At 37.7% G+C, this 16,564-nt stretch overlaps 1 pseudogene; it reads left to right on the forward strand.

The window, feature by feature from the left end:
• The first annotated feature begins 2,879 nt into the window (after positions 1–2,879).
• LOC144366533 (heat shock protein HSP 90-beta-like) lies at positions 2,880–5,231 on the forward strand (annotated as a pseudogene).
• The last annotated feature ends 11,333 nt before the right edge of the window (positions 5,232–16,564 follow it).

A 16,564-nucleotide genomic window follows, 5' to 3' on the forward strand; every position in this document is an offset into this window, starting at 1 on the left:
TTCATTTGTTTATTCAACAGTTATTTAGAGTCTCTGATCACTTGTGCTATATGCCATGGATTATTAATAAGTGTAGGGAAAAAAATGTTAGGAAACAAGAGCAGAAAGAAGACGGTTGAGAAACCTAACCTATTCTCCACAACTTCTAGGACTCCCAGTGTTTTTAATAGGAAGCTCATGCTCAAGGCTACTGAGTTTTTAGTGGCTTCATAATATTTATGTGGCAATAAAAGCTGCTTCTGAACTAAGTGGATCTCTATTCTGAATGACCTCCTGTGTTATGTTGCTCAGCTCAGAATCCACATTCTAAAAATTCTTACATGTCTTGTGGAAAGCATCCTCAGTCTTTTGGGGTATTAAGAAAGCTTCATACTATTTCAACATTTTAAAACAGGAATACAGACCAATTTTATACCTCTTCAGCAAGATGGTATAGTACAACTCCCCAAAACTCATAATATGCAAAATAATTACAAATCAAAAACTCACATTCAAGGGATAGTTATGAATTATAACAGAGTGTAATATTCTTTCTTTACATTAAAATAGAATCAGCTTCATATTAAAGAATGGGAATAGCTGTAGTCGTGAAGCCAAAAGACTCAAAAATGTAAATAAAATTTGTAGGAAAGTCATATAAATAACTATAGGGTTAGAAATCTTATCTCTTGGGAGATACACACACACACACACACACACACATATATATATATATGGAAATTTTTCCTTCTGAAGAACTAAAGGATAAAAAATAATTTATTAATTTTGAAAGTATGCAAAGTCTTTAAAGCAAAGGTTATAGCAACCATTATCTAAATGATAGAGTTAGCAGATTGAGGGCATAGGCTCCATTCTCTTTTTTATCATCATCATAGAATATACTGAGTGCCAGGCACATGCTATCACTGGGGCAAATGCTTTACATATCTTACTTCATTTATGCGAAAACAACCCCACATTTTAAACCCTGTTTGAGGTATTAAAAAACTGAGTCTCATAGACATTACTAAATGCCCCCAGGCACACAGCTGGTAAGGGGTAGAGCCAGAATGAAATACTTCACTCCAAAGCAAATGATATAAACCATCACATAAAGATTATTGTAAGATTCAAAAAAATTAAATATTTTAGTGTTTGACCCCAATTCTGTCCCAAACCATCCATGGGACTTTAACAAGGCACTTGAATAAGAATTTAATTTCATCAAGAAAATGATCAATTATAGTAATAATCTCGAAGATTTCTTTCCATCCTAACGTTCACAGGCCCAAAGAAATTAGTTGTCATCTTCTTGGAAGATGAAAATATATAACTATGAGACAATCTAAGAAATTCAAAATTACTTATTGCCTTTCAGAAATTTATATTATGATTACAGCAGTGAAAAGTTGGTACAGATTATAACAAAATTGTTCAAGATAATGACAATTTTACCATGGGGGAAAAATTAATTAAAAAATTAATTCTATGCCAGTTCAGCGAAGAGAGGGGGAAGTATATTGACTTTGAGATGACGGTAGGATTTGAGCAAGATGCATAAAGTGAGCACTTGAATTTATGAATGGAGGCAGCATATTTTATCACATGCACTATTATATGGCAAGCACTATGGTAGGTATTTCATTATAGCATTTTTTGAGACTTCAAAATGATAATCAGGACTCTGAGACACAGGGGTGTAAAATACATATTACAGAAACGTACTTAGTATGTAACTGAGCTAGGATCAGGACACAGATTTGTGCAAATACAAACCAATCTCTTTGCATCATATGAGGCAACTTTATGAGACCAACAGTGAAGTCAAAATGGTGCTGACGTTCTTCAGTGGATCATGAAGAAGCCACTTCTTTGGAAGCAGCAGGATTGAAGCTGGCTAGTTCATAGAAGGCTTCTTATACACAGGAAATCCAGACCTGAGCAACAAATGTGACTGAATATACAAGTGAATCCAAAGGGGGTAAAAGACAATTCACCAAACAGAAATATAATTGTAGCTGCTCTGTTTTACCATGTTTGGAAAGTGGAATTTTTAAATTTAACTCAGGAGATATTTTTTTTAATTTAGTTTCCAAAATTTAGAAATTAGAACAAAAGACACATTTTTTCTAAAAAATCAGATCACTTGATAATCCTAAACATTGACTTACTGCCATTTAAGAAGACAGCAAGCAGCAGCTGCCTTTTATAAATGGCTCATGAATTCAATCTAGACAGTGTTTCCACTCTGACAAGATAGCTCTCTAAAATTCTCTGCATGGCACTTGAGGGCGTTTGAGTTTGTAACCTATGTTTAGAATCAATTAGATTAGCCTTGGACATTACACAGAACAGTTCTGAAACTGGTACTTTAAAATCATTTAGTCGGATGGAACAGAGGGAGAATTATTTGTATTTGCTTCTTATTAATATGATGAAAATAAAATATGATGGGGTGACTTTACTGTTAAGGAAAATGCCTTAAAAAACATTCTGAATTATGGTCATCAGTGGAGACAGAAAAAGAGGAAAGGGACAGAGGATAGAGTTTAAGCTATATGTTAAATATTTATCACTTTTAAAACATCAAACACATGTGAGAGAATTTTATATCTTTTTAATTTGCTGATTTGGTAACCAAAAACAAATTACTTCATTAAACTTCTGCTTTTTAAAAGTATTTGAAATGTGATAGAGATAGCTAAAAATTCTGAAACATACTACTGATGTCCCTTAATGTCTGGTTTTTCAGTGGGGACAATACTCAAATGGAATTAGAAAAGTCAGCATGCTCTTGAGTCTCCCCATCTCCCCCACCTCACAGCCTTGGTGCTGTGAGTGAGTTGAACTCTATCTGGGCCCACCCTGCTCTGTAATTTTCACAGCCTTTTCTCTCCAAAATGCCCAAGGAAATGCACCACAGAGAAGAGGAGATAAAGACCTTTGCCTCTCAGTCAGAAATTGCCCAACTCATGTCTCTCATTATTAATACCTTCTATTCCAACAAGGATATTTCCCTCTGGGAGTTGATCTCAAAAGCTTCTAATGCCTTAGACAAGATTCACTATGAGAGCCTGAAAGACCCTTCCAGGTTGGACAGTGGTTAAAGAGGTAAAAATCGACACCATCTCCAAACCTCAGGAATGCACATGACTTTGGAGGACAGAGGCATTGGCAAGACCAAGGCTAACCTCATAAATAATTTGGGAACCATTGTCAAGTCTTGTGCTAAAGCATTTATGGAAGCCATTCAGGATGGTTTAGACGTATCTGCGATTGGGAAATTTGGTGTTATATTTTATTCTCCTATCTGGTGGCAGAGAAAGTGTTTGTAATCACAAAGCATAATAACAATGAACAGTACACCCAGGTGTCTTCTGCTGAGGGATCCTTCACTGTACAAGCTGATCATGGTGAACCAATTGGCTGGGGTACAAAAGTGATCCTCTACCTCAAATAAGATCAGAGAACTCACAGCAGAGATTGATCAAAGAAGTGGTGAAGAAGCACTTGCAGTTCATAGGGGATCTCCTATTTGGAGAAGGAAAAAGAAAAGGAAATCAGCGATGATGAAGCAGAGGAAGAGAAAGATAAGAGCAAAGAAAAAGATATGGACGATATGGGAAAAAAAAACATGATTAAACATGGGCTTGGATGAGGAGAATGACACTGATTAAGGAAAGAAAAAGAAAACAAGATTAAGGAGAAATATACTGATTTTGAAGAAGTGAACAAGACCAAACCCATTTGGCCCTGAAACCTCAATGATATAACTCAGAAGGAATATGGATAGTTCTACAAACACCTCACCAATTCCTGGGAGGACAACTTGGCAGTCAATCACATCTCTGTGGAAGGTGAGTTGGAATTCAGGGCACTGCTGTTCATCCCTCCGTGGGCTCCCTTTGACCTCTTTGAGAACAAGAAGAAGAACATCAAACTCTATGTCTGTCATGTGTTCATTCTGAACAGCCGGGATGAGTTGATACCACAGAATCTCACTTGTGGTGTGGTTGACTCTGAGGGCCTGCCTCTGAACATCTCCCAAGAAATGCTCCAACAGAGCAAAATCTTGAAATTCATCTGAAAAAAAAATATTGTGAAGAAGTTCCCTGCACTTCTCTCTGAGTTGGTAGAGATAAGGAGAATTCCAAAAAAATTCCCTGAGGCATTCTCTAAATATCTTAAGTTTTGATTCCATGAGAATTCCATAAACCACCAATGCCTTTCTGAGCTTCTGTGGTATCACACCTCTCAATCTGGAGATTTGATGACTCCTATGTCCAAGTATGTCTTTTGCATAAAGGAGACACAGACGTCCATCTATTATATTGATAGAAATGAGCACGTGGCCAACTCTCCTTTCATGGAGCATGCAGAGAAGCTGTGTTTTGAGATAATATATATGACTAAGCCTATTGACAAGTACTACATGCAGCAGTTCAAGGAGTTTGATGAGAAGAGCCTGTTCTTTGTAACCAAGGAAAGATCAGAGATACTGGAGGATGAGGAAGAGCAAAAGAAAATGGAGGAGAGTATGGCAAAGTTCAAGAACCTATGCAACCTTTGGATAAGAAGGTTGAGAAAGCAGGGCATGATGGTGCATGTCTGTAATCCCAGAGGTTCTCAAGGCTGAGGCAGGAGGATCATGAGTTCAAAGCCAGCCTCAGCAACTTAGTGAAGCTCCAGGCAACTCAGTGAGACCCCATCTCTAAATAAAATACAAAAAAGGGCTGGGAATGTGGCTTCGTGGTTAAGTGCTCCTAAGCTCAATGCCTGGTACCAAAAAAAAAAAGGAGGGTTGAGAAAGTGACAATCTTCAGTATGCTTGTGTCTTCATGATGCTGCATTGTTATCAGCACCTATGATTAAACAGCCAAAATGAAGCGGATCATGAAGGCCCAAGTACTGTGAGATAACTGTAAAATGGGCTACATGATGGCCAAAACACACCTGGAGATCAACCCTGACCACCCCGTCTTGGAGACACTGTGGCAGAAGGCTGAGGCAGACAAAAATGGTAAGACTGTCAAGGAACCCATGGTGCTACTACTTGAAACCACCCTTGTTCTCTTCTTGCTTCTCCCTTGAATATCACTAGACTTGCTCCAATTGCATCTACTGCATGATAAAGTCAGGCCTAAGCATTGACGAAGATGAAGTGACAGGGGAAAAAGCCAGCGCTACTGTTCCTCATGAGATAACCCCCTCTTGAGTATTAGGAGGATGCATCTTGCATAGAAGTAGATTAGGAGTTTCCATTGAGAAAAATGTGCCCTCTGTATAGCATCTCCATGGCTCTCACAGTAGCTTTGAATGACCCTGTCCCACCTGGCTTCCTCCGCTGATGGATAGTCTAGTGGTTTTCTCTCTCCTAACCTTGCATTAAGGCAGGAAACAAGGGCCTCAAGCCTCATCCCCTTCATAATTTGACAGAAAGATTGAATGTGTATTGTTTTTTGTTGTTTGTTTTGTTTTGTTTTGTTCTGGAATTGTGCAAATGTTTGTAAAAAGAAAATTCATAGTTCACTTAATTATATTAAAATTATTTAGAAAGGTTTTTCACTTAGGAAAAGGTCAGACAGTTAAACAGAAGCACCCAGAAACCACCTGCTCTTCCACACACTCACACACACACACACACACAAAAAAAAAAAAAAACAGGTAGACAACTGCATATTGAGATGAATGACCACAGGGGAACACCAGAATTCAACAGTAAAGAAATGGAAACCCTACAAAACCCAGAGAACTGGGATAGCATGATAGCAAGAAAAACAAAATATCCCTCATCTGCTGCCCTGGCCCCATAGCTCAGGGAGTCTCCCCTTTGCATGGAGTAAAGGTGAAAGTGAGACTCTCAACAAACTCTATCAGCACAGATTCTGACAGTCCTAGCTACTGGAAAGTTTCATGGAACTTGCTTACAGCCTAAACAGATAAGTGGCTTGAAATCTTTACATAACTCTGCCTTAGAAAAAGAATTTACTTTTTCTCCCAGAAAGCCCCCAGGGTGCTATAACCAGGAGCTATCTTGACAGGGGAACTATCATCTGAATTTGGACTACTTTATACTTTGATTCCTCTGCATATTTCCATCTCTGTGGCCCCACAGACATGCCACTGCTCTGCCATGTGAGTGGCTGCCCCATTAACCAGACTTGGCTCAGTGGAGTGACTCAGCCTGCTGAAAGTGCTATATAGTGAGGAACAGGTATTGCAATACAAGGGAAAATGGATCCATAAGAACTAGGGAATTGGGAAGCCTGCCCTCTGAGATTGGGGGTATGGCCTATAATATGTGGTTTCATATGGGAACCAGGAATGAGGATGGTGGCCCAAGTGGTTCATTCCACCTGTCTCCCAGAATGCACTATTCACAGGCACCTGTTACTAATAAGGCAGAGAAAGAACTCTGAATTTCCCCACACGAGGTGTGCCAGGGCAGTCCCAATAATGCTGCTATAACCCTTTGGTACCCAGCCAGAAAAGGTCTGGAGAGAAACTCTGCATAGAGTTGCTGCATTCCACTCTCCTTCACTCCTAAGAGCACTTCAGCTGAGATAAATTTTATCTACCTCCAGCCATGATCCACTTCTACTCAATCCAAACTAACTATCCACTGTCAAAAAAGCTACAGGGAAATTGCACGATGGTACAAAGCTGAAAATAAACTCAACACTGCATAACAAACAATACGCAAAGACACATTTTTAGAAGAAAGCCATTTACTAAGAAAGCCATCATATAAAAGTAGTTGCAATATCCATTTCACTAAATGGACAAAAGAAATGTGTAAAAATAAGATAATATTACATTTCTTAAAGTCCATCACTCTCTATAACATATTCTAAAGATACTAAAAGTAGATGAAATCCCTGATTTAAAAAAAAATACAAAAGAATGATTTTTTTAAAAAAAAGTCAATGACATCCAGGCTGGGGCTAGAGCTCAGTGGTAGAGTACCTGCCTCACACATGTGTGCTGGGTTCAAGCCTCAACACCACTTAAAAAACAAATAAATAAAGATATTGTGTCCATCTACAAATATATATATATATATATATATATATATATATATATATATTAAGTCAATGACATCCAAGAGAGTACAGATAGATAGTTAAATAAAATTAGAAACACAATGCAAAATATTAATGGAAAAATTCAGCAGAGAAACACTTTAAAAAGGAACCAATAGGAAATATTTGAAATGCAGAGCTCTATACATCAGATGCAAAATTCAATTTAAAATCTCAATAATAGACTAAACAAAAGAAATAATATCAGATCTTGACAACAAGTCTTTGAACATATCACATTCAAAGTAAGAAAGAATAAAGAAAATATACAAGATCTTTGGAACACCATTAAAAGATGAAATATCCACATCACTAGCATACATGAAGAAAAAAAAATAAAATTTAAGACCATATAATACCTATTAAATGATATTATATCAAAAAACTTCCCTAATATTGGGAAAGACATGGACATCCAGGTACAGGAATGCCAAATAAAGATTCCAGAAAGATCCTTACCACAACATTATTATAGTCAAACTGTCAACATTACAAGACAAAGAAAAAATTTTAAAATCTGCAAAATAAGTCACAAATAGCATTTAAGAGCAACCACATTATACTACCAGCAGATTTCTCTGAAGAAGTCCTATAGGCCAGAAGGGCATGGAATGATATATTTTAAGTCCTGAAAGAAAATGACAGCAAACCAAGATTAACATACCCAGCAAGGCTATCCTTCATATCAAAGAAGAAATAAAGACCTTCTAATAAACAAACCCTAAGGGATGTTATGACCATCAGATGAGCTTCCCCAAAATGAATAAGGGTATCTTATGCCCAAACTGAAAGAGCAATGACTATTATTGTGTTAGCATATGAAAGGATACATCCTACTAAAAGAGCACATACTAAAAGAGAAAGCGCTCTCTCTCTCTCTCTCTCTCTCTCTCTCTCTCTCTCTCTCTCTCTCTCTCTCTCTCTCTCTCTCTCTCCCCCACCCTCCCTCTCCCCTTACCTTCATATATATATATATATATATACACACACACACACACATACACACACACACACACACACCTCCCATATACATGTATATATGGGAGAGTAAGGGGAGAGGGAGAGTGAGGGAGGGAGAGATCTGTCTCTACCTCTGTCTTCTGGCTCCCTCAAACTGAGCAGCTTTCCTCTGCCTTCCACCATAGCCTTCCACCATGATGTTGTCCCTTACCTGGAACCAGCTGACTCTGGACTGAAACTCTGAAAACATGAGCCCAAGATAAACTTTTCCTCCTCTAGGTTGTTCTTGTCAGGTATTTTGGTCACTTTTTAATTTGAAATCTTTAACTTCAATAAAACTTTTCATGTTTCTCCCAAGTTTGTCATGAAAGCAATGTTCTCTGCTTTGGGGGGGTGGCGGGGGCTGCAGGGGTGGGGCAGTTACTGGGAATTAAACCCAGCAGTGCCCAACCACTAAGTCACATTCCCACCCATCCCCAGCCCTTTTTACTTTTTTATTTTGAGACAGGGTCTTGCTAAGCTGCCTAAGTTGCTGAAACTGGCTTTGAAGTTGTGATCCTCATGTCTCAGCCTCTTGAGCCACTGGGATTACAGGTATGGGCCACTGTGCCTGGCTGCTCCCTGATTTTTGATGGTCTAATAATATGCTCAGTATGTACATTTTATTCATGGAGTTTGTGATTAAAATATTTCTAAGTAATGAAATCCAAATTGAAGCTTATTTAAAATGCTATTGGCCCTTAATTTCCTTACCTTTAATTTTTATTCAAAATATTAGGATTTTAAATAACTTACCCTAGACATATAGAGATATGATTACCTGAAAACTCTGCTCTCAGAAAACCACAATTTCAGGTTTGGAATTCATAATTATCAAAATGTATCTTTTGAGATCTATTAGTGATTTCAAGCTGAGAGACAAGAAAAGCCGGAAAGAAACATGAAGCCAGGAGGATTTCCAAGGACAGTGAAAATTATATAATACATAAAGCACACTGTGTATATGATGAGAAAAGTTCTAGCCTTGGAGTCCAAAGAGATCAATTCTAACCTTGCCTCCGTCACTGACTATGAAATTACCAAGAAGTTCAGAGGTCATTGCCACCGGATTACTTTTTACTGATTAAATAAATATCTTAACATATAATATATATTTGGCTTATAGTAGACATTCACCATGTGTTTAGGGAATCTAATTCAAGAGGAAGGAAAATGCTTATAAGACTCAAGGAAAGTACGGTGAAGTCAAGTCAGTCACAAATATTTGCTAGAAAACCTCAGACAAAGCACAAGAAAGAATTATTAAAAATTCACTATAGATTTTCCCAATAATCAGAATCAATTTCCTCATTTGAATTAACAACTAGCTTCAAGTTAATAGAACAATGGCTTGGTTTTTTAATTTGATTTAACAAGCAAAACATGATTCATGATGATAAGAAATTGCAACAGATTTAACTTTTCATATTCCTTGTTGTAGTGGAAAGGAATTGCTTCCCCCCAAATTTAAAATTTTATCACACAAATACCAGTTAAAAAAGAGGCTGGCAAGAAAATAAAAAGAGTTAAGGGGAATTTTTAAAGTTAGAGATATATAGAAAGCATGAATATTTTTGCCAAATATTTTACAACGAAATATAGGACAGAACCCAACTACTGTGTACAACTATTATGCTGTAATAAAAAAGAAAGGACAAGGAAAAGAATGTAAGACATGAAGAGCAACATGAAAAGCAATAGAAGCATACAAAATGGGGAGGGGGAACAGGCAAAAGGGAAAAGAAAGAGTGCTAGGAAGCCAGGCATGGTGGCACACACCTGTAATCCCAGCAGCCCAGGTGGCTGAGGCAGGAGGATCGCAAGTTCAAAGCCAGCCTCAGCAAATGCAAGTCACTAAGCAACTCAGTGAGACCCTGTCTCTAAATAAAATACAAAATGGGGCTAGAGATGCAGCTCAGTGGTCGAGTGCTCCTGAGTTCAACCCCCAATATCCCCCAACCAAAAAAAGAAAGTGCTAGTAAAATAAAAAAACCAAAAACTCTAAAACCCCAAGAACTATGTATAATGTGGTAAACAAAGTCAAGGATGTTAATAATATTGAATGTTGTATCAGTCAGACTTTCATCACTGTAAAGAAATATCTAACACAGACTAACTTCATAAGTGAAGAGGTTTACTCAGCTAACAGCTCTGGATGTGGAAAGTTCATACACCACAGTGAAGGTTCTAGTGAGTTCCTGATGTCAGATTGCAGACCACAAGCAGGAAGAAGCATTATATCTCAAACCAGGCAACAGAGAGAAGGAGGGGCCAGTCTTATTCCTTTAATAATCACCTTCTCATGAGAACTATAAATGGATTACATAGAACTATCTTAATCCCTTTCCAGGACATGCTCCTAATGACTTAAGGCCTTCCCACTAGGCTCCACCTCTTGAAGGTTTCACTGCTTCCCAACACCAACCCCTGGGACCAAGTCTTTAATGCATGGACCCTTGGGTGACATACAAACCATATGCAAACCATATTAGATGTCATCTTTCCAAAATATCAAAAGATTAGAAACAATCCACGAATGCATGTGTTCACTCAATCATTCAACAAATAGTTTTTGAATATTTATTATTTTCCAAATAGGTTTTGAATATTTCCTGTGCTCCAGACCATATTTTAAACACAGAGTTATAAGCATATAAGGGGAAGTATTCAAAGTGGCATCAGTCCCGTGGTGAGAGGCTGATAATTCATGAACTTGTTAACTAGAATCTAAAGATCCGAGAGCAGAATCTTCATGATCAAATTACTGAGATCCCTAGAACTTTCTGTATTCCTCTACTTAAGTACTTCTCTGTTCCAATATATTAAAACAAGTAACATTTTCCTACACTTAGGCATATTTTTTATTATTTATTTAGTTAGTTTTATGTGGTGCTGAGGTTTGAACCTGCCTCACCTGTGCTAGGCAAATGCTCTACCACTGAGCTACAACCCCAGTCCTGGGCATATTTTAAAGTGGAAATGTATCTCCTAGCAAAGTGGCAGAATTTGTGGGTAATCTGAGAATCCCAAGACAAGTTATGGACTCAGAGTCCGAGGGACATTGTCCATCTTACAGCAGCGCACCCTTCTATCACCTTTTGGAAACATTCTTCTTCCCAGTCCATTTCCTTGATCATAAAAAGAATTGTTGTATATACCACGGTGCATCTTGCAGAAATCATTGTTTTTGTTTCATAGCCTGAATTTCAAGTAGTTAACTCTTTAATATTTCTCCTTTAACATCAAACCAGACAAATTTCTTTCTTAGAGACCTCTGATGAAATCACAATATTGTGAGACACCAAAATTCCCTTACACTACAATGAAATTACTTATGTATCGCTGACTAAAGTATTTCCTAGAATTTCATAAAGCTTCCCTCAAGTAATCACTAAAGACCATTTAATTTATATTAATTTTCTCCCTTATTTCTTGAAATCATCATCTATGTTTGTTTCTATCACACCATCTTATTTTGTTATTTCCAGGATTTCTCCACTGAGTCTCACTATTGGAACAATTCTTTAAATTGTGACATAGCCAAGACTCCATCCTCAACAGTACTTTTTGTAATTCACACCTGCCCACATTCCCATAGCTTCAATTAACACCTACTTGCTGATGACTTCTAATTTTAAGAGAATGCACCCCCACTGGATTATATCTTCTCATAGCCAAAGCCAGCTCTTAAATTTACAGTTTCCTTTTGTTGAGCAATAAATGTTTCAATAGTCCAAGGAACACCTATCAGTAAATTTTTTTTACATCAAATAATGTTTGTATGATTTTTCTTTTGACTATCATTTAGATTTTTCCATGTTACTATATCTCTTATCATCACAAACATTAACTAATAAATGTTATCAGCACAAATACAAATATCTGCAACAAATACAGCTTCTCATTGCTGTATCACTGGTATTTCAAAATCTAAAAAGTATCTGGTGCCCAGTTCTTGGTTTCTAAGGGCAATTCTCTAATAAAAGGAGCTAGGGCTCTAAGCATAATGGCTGATCTAAAGTTAGTTAGGGCAATGAATATACAAAATGAAACTATAGCATCTTGTAGCACCAGGAAAAAAAGCAATTTTCAAAAACCAAAATGATAAGACGTATCAAAAAAACACAGGCACTACTCTGAAAGAACTTCCAATTACTAAAGTTGTAACAACTGTAGGAATAAACAATGTAACACTGGATTATAACCCAAACTATGTTTTATCCATGAGTTCTATACTGAATTAAATAAATGACTGAATAAATGAATAAATAAAAAAAGACGAGATGATCTCATTGGGTGGGTATTTGGGCCAAAAACAGATCCCAGTTTGCCCTCCAATAATTGGTACCATATCTGTGGTACAAAAAGTCTACTAATTATTACCCACAAACTGAAAACGAACTATTTACCTTTGGCAAATAAAGCCCACTTTTGGTATTGTCTTTGACATCGCTCAGTGTTATAGTTAAGATATGAGGTGTCTCCCAAAAGCTCATGTGTAAACAATGCAGGAAGAGGTAAAATAGTTGAGTTTTGAAAGTCTTCACCTATTCAGTACATTGATCCACTTGAATGGATTAACTAGGTGGTGACTGTAGGCAGAGGATATGTGGATAGAGGAGGTGGGTCATTGGGGTCATGTCTTTGGGGGCATGCATATATTTTGTCCTTGTTGAGTCGAGTTTCTCTCTGCTTCTTGGTACCATGTCCTGAGCTTCTTTCTTCCACCACAGCCTTCCACCATGATGTCCTGCTTCACCTTGGGCCTGAAGAATGGAGTTGGCCTTCTTTGGTTTAAGAGTTCTGAAACCATGAGCATCAAATGAACTTTTTCTCCTCTAAAATTATTATTGCCAGGTCTTTTGGTCACAGTGGCAAAGGGCTAACTAAAACTCCCAGTGTCCATTTTGGCCTATTTGTCCTCTTGGAAAAAAGAGATCCACTATGTTCAATAATGAATATTATGGTTTGAAACTAAAAATGCCCCTCAAAGAGTTCATGTATTAGAAAACATAGTAAAGTTCAGAGGTAAAATGATTAGATCATGAGCTGTAAACTTATCAGTGGATTAATCCACTTGATAGATTTTTAATTTCAATGTCCTACTGGGTGGAAACTGTAGGCAGGTAAGGTTTGCTTAGAGGAAGTAGGTCACTAGGATACTGGGAACATGGCCTGTATATATCAGTCCATGGCCCCTTCTTCTCTTCCTCTCTCCGCCCCCACCCCCCGCCCTGTCACCAGATGACACAAGCTGAGCAGCTTTCCTCTGTTACACCTTCTGCCATGATTCCCTTCCTCACCTCAGACCCACAGCAATGGAGTCAGCTGACCATGAACTGAACTTCTGAAACTGAGACCAAAATAAATGTTTCATCCTCTAAATTGTCCTTGTCGGGTATTTTGGTCACCATGACAATAAGCTGACTCTTAATGTTTTAGATATCAGGTACCACTCAAAAGTTCATGTGTGAGACAATGAAAGAAATTTCAGAGGTGAAATGATTGGAGTAAGAAAGTTGTAACCAAATCAATGGATTAATCCACTAATATGGCTTAACTGGGTGTAACTGTAGGTTTGAGGAGGTAGTCCACTAATGGTGTGCATTTGGGGTATATATTTTGTCCCTGATGAGCAGCAGCTGACTTTCTCTCTCTCTCTCTCTCTCTCTCTCTCTCTCTCTCTCTCTCTCTCTTTCTCTTTCTCTCTCTCTCTCTCCTTCTCTCTCCCTATCTAGCTATCTCTATCTCTATCTCTATCTCTGTCTCTCTGTCTCTATCTCTATCTCTGTCTCTATCTCTATCTCTATCTCCTTCTTTAGAAAACCACTGTTTTATATCTCTATAATTTTCTCATTTTCAGATTGTCATGTAAATAGAATCAAACAGTATATGACCAATTTAAATTCTTTTTTTTTAACTCAATGATACCTAAAAATACATACAAGTTGTTGTAAGTTTGACATGTTCATTTCTTCTTATTGCTAAGTTGTAAGTATGACATGTTCATTTCTTCTTATTGCTAAGTGTTGTTACACATTAATACTAATGATGAAGGGTTATCAATGACATAAGCCACAGTTTATACACCTCATAAAGGACATGTTGCTTATTTTAAAAAGATAAAAGGAAACCTATTTCTGAATAGACTAGTTAGGTCAGACTCGGGATTCTATACTTGTAACAAGTATTGCAGGTGATTTCATGGTCAAGGAAGTTTGGAAAACACTTCTAGAGTAGAATGGATGTTTTCCTATTAATATCTTAAGTTGCTATTTTCTATTTCTTCACGTTGCTCACACTATCTACCCTGGTCTGCTAGACTGAACACCTAGATCTCCACATTAGCTTAGGCCCGCAGCACTTGACATTTTGAAAGACTAAAATAACCTCCACGTGAACAATCCTCTCTCTAGGTTCTCATGCAGATGTCAGACCAATCTTCCAAAAACACTTCTATAATTATGTTAATCCTTTGATAAAGAAAATATTGGAGAGCACAGCCAGCAAGAGCACAGGCTATGGGGTGGCTCTCTGTGTCTGAGTCTGAGCTTCTTCACTGACTTACTACCTCTGTGAACCTGGCAAGATGTTAACCTCTCAGAGTTCAGCTATCTCTACCTGCCAAAAATGGACACACCCCACCTTAAAACAGTACAGATGCTTACCCTGTTAAGTCCCAAGTTTTTAATCTTTAGACATAATAAATATTTGCTATTTCAAAGTTACCATAAGTGAAATATTTGTTACTCAATTTAAGGTTTTTTTTTTTTTTAAGTGTTCCATACCTGGGATGATGTGGGGGAAATGGGTTAAATGAGCTAACTTTTTTTGTCCCATGTTCTGGCATAGACTGAGTGTCCATAAAGCTGACTATTATTCGTACATAGTAAGATAATAGGTTGAAATAGTACTCTTTTTATATTATTTTCTATATGTAATACTCCAATCTCCCTTGCCTGAGATTAGACTGTGAAGCAGGAATAAGAATCACAAGAAACTCTCAGTGTTCAACTTGTGTTCTTGTTGATGCTGACTTAAAATGGGCTCTTAAACTCAAAAACAGAAAGCTTATCTTTTTTTAATTGCAGGAACCAAGATTATCGAGGGAAGAAAAGAATCTTGAGAATCAGAAAGGAAGGCTTAGAAAGAAACAAAGCACAGTTTGTGCCTAAAAGCAAATTCAAAAGAGACAAGGGAAGTCTTGGCTATCCTACTCAGGAGAGGCTAAATGAAAATCAGGTAGACCCGGGAGGAAGGAGAATTTCGTGGAATTAATTCTGTAGGGCATCTGTGGAGCCTCAACTGAAATGCTGAAGACAGGACCTGGGGACTTTAGGAAGAAGAGTAAAATTGCACCTAGAGCCTGCCACATGATCCACACCAGCAACAGGGTCGGGGGGAAAGGAGCCAAGGCAAGCCTATTGTCCAGTCCTTCGAGGTGAAGATCCATCAAGTGTGCCAGCTATTCCCCTTCTCGGACTATTCCCTAAAGACCTTAAAAGACCATACTATAGGGATACTGCTACATGGATGTTCATAGCAGCACAATTCACAATAGCTAGACTGTGGAACCAACCTAAATGCCCTTCAATAGATGAATGGATAAAAAAAAAGTGGCATTTATACACCATGGAGTATTACTCAGCACTAAAAAATGACAAAATCATGACATTTGCAGGGAAATGGATGGCATTAGAGCAGATTATGCTAAGTGAAGCAGCCAATCCCTAAAAAACAAATGCCAAATGTCTTCTTTGATATAAGGAGAGCAACTAAGAACAGAGCAGGGAGGAAGAGCATGAGAAAAAGATTAACATTAAACAGGGACGAGAGGTGGGAAAGAAAGGGAGGAAAGAATGGAAATTGCATGGAAATGGAAGGAGATCCTCATTGTTATACAAAATTACACATAAGAGGAAGTGACCTTTCTCAACAGTTCAGAAAGGGAAAAAACAAGGAGAGAAATTAATTACAGTAGATGGGGTAGAGAGAGAAGATGGGAGGGGAGGGGGGATAGGAGGGGATAGGAAAGGCAGCAGAATACAACAGACACTAGTATGGCAATATGTAAAAACATGGATGTGTAACCGATGTGATTCTGCAATCTGTATTTGGGGTAAAAATGGGAGTTCATAACCCACTTGAATCAAATGTATGAAATATGATATGTCAAGAGCTTTGTAATGTTTTGAACAACCAATAATAATAAAAAAAACAAATATACAAATTGGTCAAGTGGAGTAACTGAATTCAAAAACAAATAAAAGTGGAGAAATTTTTTATGTAAAAAAAAAAAAAGTATGCCTGTGCAGACCCCTTGTGGGGTCTTCCATTGACAGCAGCCTTCCGGTCTCCCACAGAAGCACCAGCAGAAAGGAGGCTCTCCTGTACCTAGGGATTTGCTGGGCCTCATCTGAACTCTCTGATGAAGACTGACCTTTCTCAAGAGTTCAGAACATTTATAACCTTTCCAAAATGAAAAGTTGAACCCTCATAGAAGA

Source organism: Ictidomys tridecemlineatus, chromosome 9 (genome assembly GCF_052094955.1).
Source record: "Ictidomys tridecemlineatus isolate mIctTri1 chromosome 9, mIctTri1.hap1, whole genome shotgun sequence".
Taxonomy (NCBI): Eukaryota; Metazoa; Chordata; class Mammalia; order Rodentia; family Sciuridae; genus Ictidomys; species Ictidomys tridecemlineatus.